Consider the following 6,646-nt stretch of genomic DNA (forward strand, 5'->3'; position numbering starts at 1 on the left):
TAGTAGTCTGATAAAAGCTATCCCCTGCAACTTCAGGTTGCCATGGCTGCCCTGGAGCAACTCCTTGTGGGGCCCTGCTTGAGTTCTTCTCTCCTTCTTAGCTGTAATTAATAAATACTTTTGCCTTTAATATACATTCAAGTAACATCATGCTATTTCTTGACATGAACTTTGTTTAAAAAAAAATATCCATACCAAGAAAGCTATTAAAATGGCAGTGGGCAGTGGGCAGTGGGATGTAGCTCAGTTGTGCAACCTACCAGGCCCTGGGTTCAATCCTCAGCAACACACACAGATGCAGAAAATTCTTTAGCCATTTTTCTGACCTCATTCAACACCAGGAAATTCACACTGGAGAAAGGCCTTAGGAGTACAGGCGTGTGTTCTTTCCTTGTTCAACATAATTCATTAGAGCAAAGCTCTGGGAATTAGCTCCATAAGGAGATAGACAGCAATTGATCTGCTAATGTCCACACTAGGATTATTCGCTGTAGTGCCACATCTGTGGAAAACCTGTGAACTGTGTGGCACTTTTGAGTTTGCCTGGCACCTATGTCAGAGTAATTTCACTAACAGAAGTCATCTTCCATCTAGCAATGTGCAGAGAAACACAGGTGGTGTAAAAACTTTGTCATGTTAACATGCTCAGTGCTCGCGTATGACATCATGCTGTGGCCTCATCTCACCTGGAGGATTCACCAGGTATTTGACACCTTTGGGGGTCTCATTCCTTCCTTCATGATTGGTTGGGGATGTCAGCTCTGGACAGAGGACGTGGGCTACCACTGGCTGGCAGCTTGCAGAAGTTTTCCTTCAGGGCATTATTAGTCATCCTCTGACTCCCAGGATGGATTTTTCCAAGCTCGAAGTCAACCATACCACGAACTCCTCCTCTTTCTCCAATTTTCATATTATTTAAGCTACCATATCTGTTTACTGTATGCTATGAGTTTAGACAGAATTGGTCTCTGCTAGAATAAAAGAATGAACAGTTTTTCTGGGCCCTCTGCATACACCTGAGGGAAGAGCTGAGATAAAGACTTGCCAGATTTGGACTAATTTGCAGTGTTGTGTTAGGCCTCGTAGAGAAATTGGAAGGATTTCTGTACCAAATCTCATGCTTTGAATACAAGAATTAATTCAATTTTCCAAAAGGCAGGGTAGTTGCCTTTATAATTGGCATTTGGCAGCAATGTGAGTTGGATGTAAACGGGATCCCACATTCCTCTATATTGCTGAGGGACAGCTGTCTTTCATGACCTGCCTAAGAGCTATGTGTTCAGAAATCATGTTCCTGACTGTAGATACTTAGAGTCAGGCAAGGAAATAGTAGTTGGATTTAAAGGAAATGGACAAGAGGATAGCACGATGAATTAGCACCCCCAAAAGAGTACAAATGTCCCATGGACTGTGGAAGCATGGGATGAGGCAATACACATTTCACAGACCTAAAACCTGTGTACCTCCTGTAACCAGGGTTGTTGTCAGTGATAACTCCAAAGGTGTATGGGTTCTTTTAGACTCCCCGGGCCATTATTTTCAGCCATAGTGGCATAAGCAGGGGATTTATGACAAAGAAGGGAGATGGTATAGTCCTAGGGTCTCTGTGACCAAGACTCATTCCTGGTGACTCAGGTGGACATGATTGACCTTCATTGCTCTTTTAACTGCCACTAAGAATCAACACACATAAGACACAGAATGAATGGGTTATGACTGGAGTAAGTACAGCCTTTGCCATAGGACATTTGTACAGGAAAGACAGATCCCGATGTTACATGGAATCTGTAGACACCAAATCTGAGGTTTAATGACATTAAACTACATCTGTTAAAAGTAATATCAATTTTTGTATATGTATGTAGAGAGAAACCATTATCAAAATCTAAATAATGAAGTTAACTATTTCCCTGTTAGTTTTCTTTGGACTTTTTGTATTTTCTCTCTCCCAGCCCAACTTGCCGATCACAGGTTGCCACTAAATTTTCTTTTTCCCTTTTGGTACCAGACATTGAACCCAGGGATACTTTACCACTGAGCAACAGCCACAGTCTTTTTTAATTTTTTAGTGTGAGACAGGGCCTTGCTGAATTGCTCAGGGCCTTGCTAAGTTGCTGAGTCTGGTTTTGAATTCTTGATCCTCCTGCCTCTGCCTCTCGACCTACTGGGATTACAGGCCTGTACCACTATGCTCGGTCACCAGTAATTTCATTTATGAGTTATAGTTTGGATTTTATAATTTATGTAAATGATCCTACAGTTACTTTTTTTTTTTTTTTTTTTTTTTTTTGATACTGGGGATTGAACTCGGGGACAGTCAACCACTGAGCCACATCCCCAACCCTGTTTTGTGTTTTATCTAGCGACAGGGTCGTACTGAGTTGCTTAGTGCCTCGCTTCTGCTGACTTTGAACTTGGGATCCTCCTGCATCAGAGCCCCTGAACCACTTGGGATTACAGGCCTGCTCCACTGCACTCAACCTGCAGTTACTCTTTGTTTGCTTGTTAAATCAGCCTCAGCAATATAGCAAGATCTCGTCTCCGTGAAAAATGAAAGGGACTGGGGATGCAGCTCAGTGGGAAATCGCCCCGGGTTCAATTCCCAGCACCTCACACCGCCCCGCACATCCCCCCAAAACAAAACAGAAACCTGAGCACTGGCCGCCTATGGGCTAGCGAAGCACCGCCTCTTCCCTGCAGCCCGGAACTGCGACTCCCAGCCGAAGGCTCCGGCCGGACCTGCGCTCCGAGGCGGGGAGGGCAGGGGTGTGGGACCACATGACCCAGAAGACCCTGCGGCGCGAGGAGCCACGGAGCCAATGGGAGCCCCGCAAGGGGACGTGGACGGGCGCGTGCTACGCGTGGGGGCGGGACTTCCTGCCGGGGCGACGCTGCTGTGTTCATTGGCTTAAGGATCCGGGAGCGTCGGGTCGCGAAGCGGGAGGACGGGGTTGTGCCTGCTGCCCAGAGACTGCAGCCACGGAGCCGGGCTTGGGCCTCCTTGGCCCGATCCCCGTAGCGCCCGCTCCCCGCTCGGTGGGCGGAGGCCGCGCCCAGGAGCCCGACCGCCTCGGAGGCCGCAGCCCGGAGGGAGGGCGCCTGCTGCGCCCTCGGCAGCGCGCCGGCGTCCAGAGCCCGGGGCCTCCGTGCGGCCTGGCTTCAGCCCCCTGCCCAGCCGGCGCCTGGGGCCGCGGGGCAGGGCGGGGTGGAGGCGCCGGGAGGGCGCCCGAGGTGGAACCAGGGGAGGGGCAAGTCGGGGCGGGGGCTTTAAAGTTGGGGTGGGGAGGACTAGGGAAGGAGGGCAGGGACAGTTCGGAGGCCCCCGCGAAGACCCTAGGCCACTGTGCGAAAGAGGGCACATGCGACCGGTTTCCTGCTACATCCATGTGCCTAAGGCCGAGTAGGGAGTAGAGGTCCATCTCGTGGTTTTTTTCCCTTTGTTTTTGACTTGAAAATCTGAAAGAATGGAATTGGGAGCAGCTTTCAGAGTGGTCCTGATACCGCCTTTCCCGGTGACGAGTTCTGCTCCTCCTAATGTTGAAGATTGAACACTAGACAAACACACCAAGGCAGGCATATTAAGCAGGTTTTATTTAAAGGTAATAATACAGACTTCTCCCGGCAGGAAGAAGGGGGCCATGGCTGATGGTCTAAAGTCCCCAGAAGTGAGCGCACCCTACATCTTTTTTTTTTTTTAACCTGTTAACTATCAGCTTTATTTAAAAATGTACAAATATTCTGACATGCAGAACTTAAGCTTGATGGATTCTTGAAACTCCACAAAACTGGCACACCCAAGAAATCCATACCAAATTAATCACTCATAGACTGCTAATTCCATCCACTAATTTAACAATACAGTATTCAGGATAAATTAAAGGATTTAATATTAACACTTAAAAACAGTCATTTGTAACATGCTGTATTTAGAACAAACAGTTTTTGGGTTATTGATACAAGAAATTTCAACAGCAAGCTTAAAGCTTTCTGAAAACAAAAATTGGGACAGTGAATTGATGCAAACATACTACATGTGAGAAAAATACTCTTCTTATGAATGTTAATACTCAGCTAAATATAATCACTGGCACTGTGACTTGAGCCAGATTTTAAAATCTGGATTAGCTCAACCAGGGGGAAGGCTTCCAATGGAGGAAGGAATGGGACTCAAAGTTGGAATATTTGAAATTCTAGGGACAATGAAGAGACCTATTTTGGGAGAGCACAGTTACATATCAGAACAACAGGAAAGTATTTTAAAAATTAAAATATATGTTTCAAAGTATTTGCATCAGCACCTCATGGTGAGTTGAAACTTCTGTAACAAGGCCCAATCTGAAAAATGCATAGAGAATTTAGAGAGCCAAGACATGCCTTAGTCTTGCTGAGTGCAAGGGTATGGCTTTGCATTTTGTTCAGGGTCTCGACTAAATTGTAGGGACTTCAGAAATAATAGTCTTTTATTAAAAAGATATTGCTTATTCTATAATAAATGATTTTAGTTAAAAGGTTTGACCAGGTAAAAGTTCATGAGCAGTGCACTGACTTTCAGGTTTTACCTCTCAAATATTCCTGAGAAAACAGTAAGAAAAAAGCAGCTTTCCTCACTTTCTAAGAACTTTTTTTCAGAAGTTTTTCAGACTTTTTAGATGAAATACACAGGCAATATTGCAGCTAAGGGACAAACTGAGGGACTGCTTCCCACTTAAACCAAATGAGAAGAAAACAGAACGATCTGCTATAAACTGCAAGGCAAAATGCAGCTCAAAACTGAGTGGAGCAAGGGTCCTTTGCTAAGTGGAGGTGAAGTGTGATTACCCACTTGAAGGTCCCATTACATTGTGAGTGCAATTCAGTTTGAGGAAAATAGTTTAATGTATCTCTCAGAAAAAAAATAGTTTATACTTTGCATCACAAACAAAACAGTGGTCATGATGTCCAGGGCCACCAAGCAATTTTCATTCTGTCCCATACTGCTGAGAGCGAATCCAAGGCAGGACGGACATCCAGGATGGTGAACTGGTAGTCCTTGTTGACTTCGCCACCATCGTAATAATCGATCACATATCTAACTTCCGTGCCACAGCGGTTGATGATCCAATCGTGCCTGTCAAAGGGCAACTCATACCCCATCCAGGAATGAATTCTTGCCCTTGGTGAATACTCTTGCTTTCCCTCCAAATCGGATCAATGATGGACCACAGGGACACTCCAAAGCATGAAGAGCTTCCTACTTCAAAATCTCCTTCCAAGCCTGTTCGTTGTTCTGATTGTGAATTCTAATGATATTATACATATCTTTCTAATATCCTCATCCTTCCACTTCCACCCTTTCCTCAACATTGCATTCCAGAACATCTGTTCAGAAGGATAAACCCACTTTTTCTCTGAATCTGCTTGTGGAATGGATGACTCCTCTATGATGGTAGACAAAGGAAAGGGCTGATCTGGAGCTGGTGTTTGATTAGGTGGTGGCATCAGATTTGAAGGATCCAGGTTCTCATTCTTAGCAGCAGCGCCTGTAACAGGACACTCCACATACTCATATGCACGATCTTGGTGGGCAGGCACAGAGTATGTTTTGCTCTCACAGGTTTGAGCAGAGGGTTCCGCACTCACTGGACAGCCTTTCATTTTTCCCTTCATGCATTGGGCATCCTGAAGGTGGTGATGCTGCCTCATGATCTGAAGCTTTTGAGGTCTGAACTGGAACAGCAGGAGTAGAGGCTGACAAACCCATGGTTGGAATCAGTGTTGACTCCAAACTATTTTAAATTTCCAGTGGGTCACCCTGGCGCTCTCCCACCCTACATCTTTTATAGGTTAAAGTCTCTTTTGTTCTCCAGTTCTCTCCCCACTTATCTCTCCTTCCTGCCTGCCTGACTAGGCCTGGTTTTGCATTAAGTGTGAAGCCATGGGCAGGGGGAGGGCACAGGGGGCATTAATTAGCAGCTCCATGCTTGCAGTCTTTGATAAAGGCAGGTAAATTTGGTAATCAATGGGCTCTGGAGATCCTTGACATTCCATTCTTCCAGGGGCAGTCTCCAACTTCCAGAGGCAAATGGCTTTGTGGCTTCATTTCCTCGATTTGACCCGATTCCCCTGTTTCTACACTAACTACCTGTCCTTAATTCTGGCTTCAGTCCTAGGCTGGATTTTGGATATGGTGATTCAGAGGTATTACAGGTGGACACATCCCATGGAATTGGACATAATTTCCAAAAGTCAGAGAAGGTAGCAGGTCTGGAGCTTTCGTAGGGTTAGAAGGTGTGAACAGGACCAGGGCCTGGCCTGTGGACCAGATTGAAAAGGAAGAATCTTATTTTATTTCAGATGTGCTCTTTAGTGAGGAAGGTGAGGGCTCAGACTTGGAAGGTACACTATGGGGGATAGTGGATAAGGAGGATATCCTTGACCTCCCTTCAAAAAGAGCAGATCTGAGGTAAGTGTTCTGTTTGTACAGAAGGAGGCCTGGATGAAGTAAGGATGCCTGGAATGGAGAAGTAAGTTGTTAAACCAATAGGCTCTGTAGACCCCTAGGACCACTCTGTGAAACAAGGGAGATAGCAATTGGGATAGTGGAACATTGGTCCAGACGTGCTTTCTCATACCATGGACTCCAGGAAACATCCTTCCAAACATTAAT

At 45.8% G+C, this 6,646-nt stretch overlaps 1 pseudogene across 1 annotated transcript; it reads right to left on the reverse strand.

The window, feature by feature from the left end:
• Positions 1-4,929: 4,929 nt before the first annotated feature.
• Positions 4,930-5,785, reverse strand: LOC306647656 (holocytochrome c-type synthase-like; annotated as a pseudogene). Its single transcript has one exon. The product of its transcript is annotated as a holocytochrome c-type synthase-like (transcript).
• Positions 5,786-6,646: the final 861 nt, after the last annotated feature.

Source organism: Sciurus vulgaris (assembly GCF_902686455.1).
Source record: "Sciurus vulgaris genome assembly, chromosome: 17".
Taxonomy (NCBI): Eukaryota; Metazoa; Chordata; class Mammalia; order Rodentia; family Sciuridae; genus Sciurus; species Sciurus vulgaris.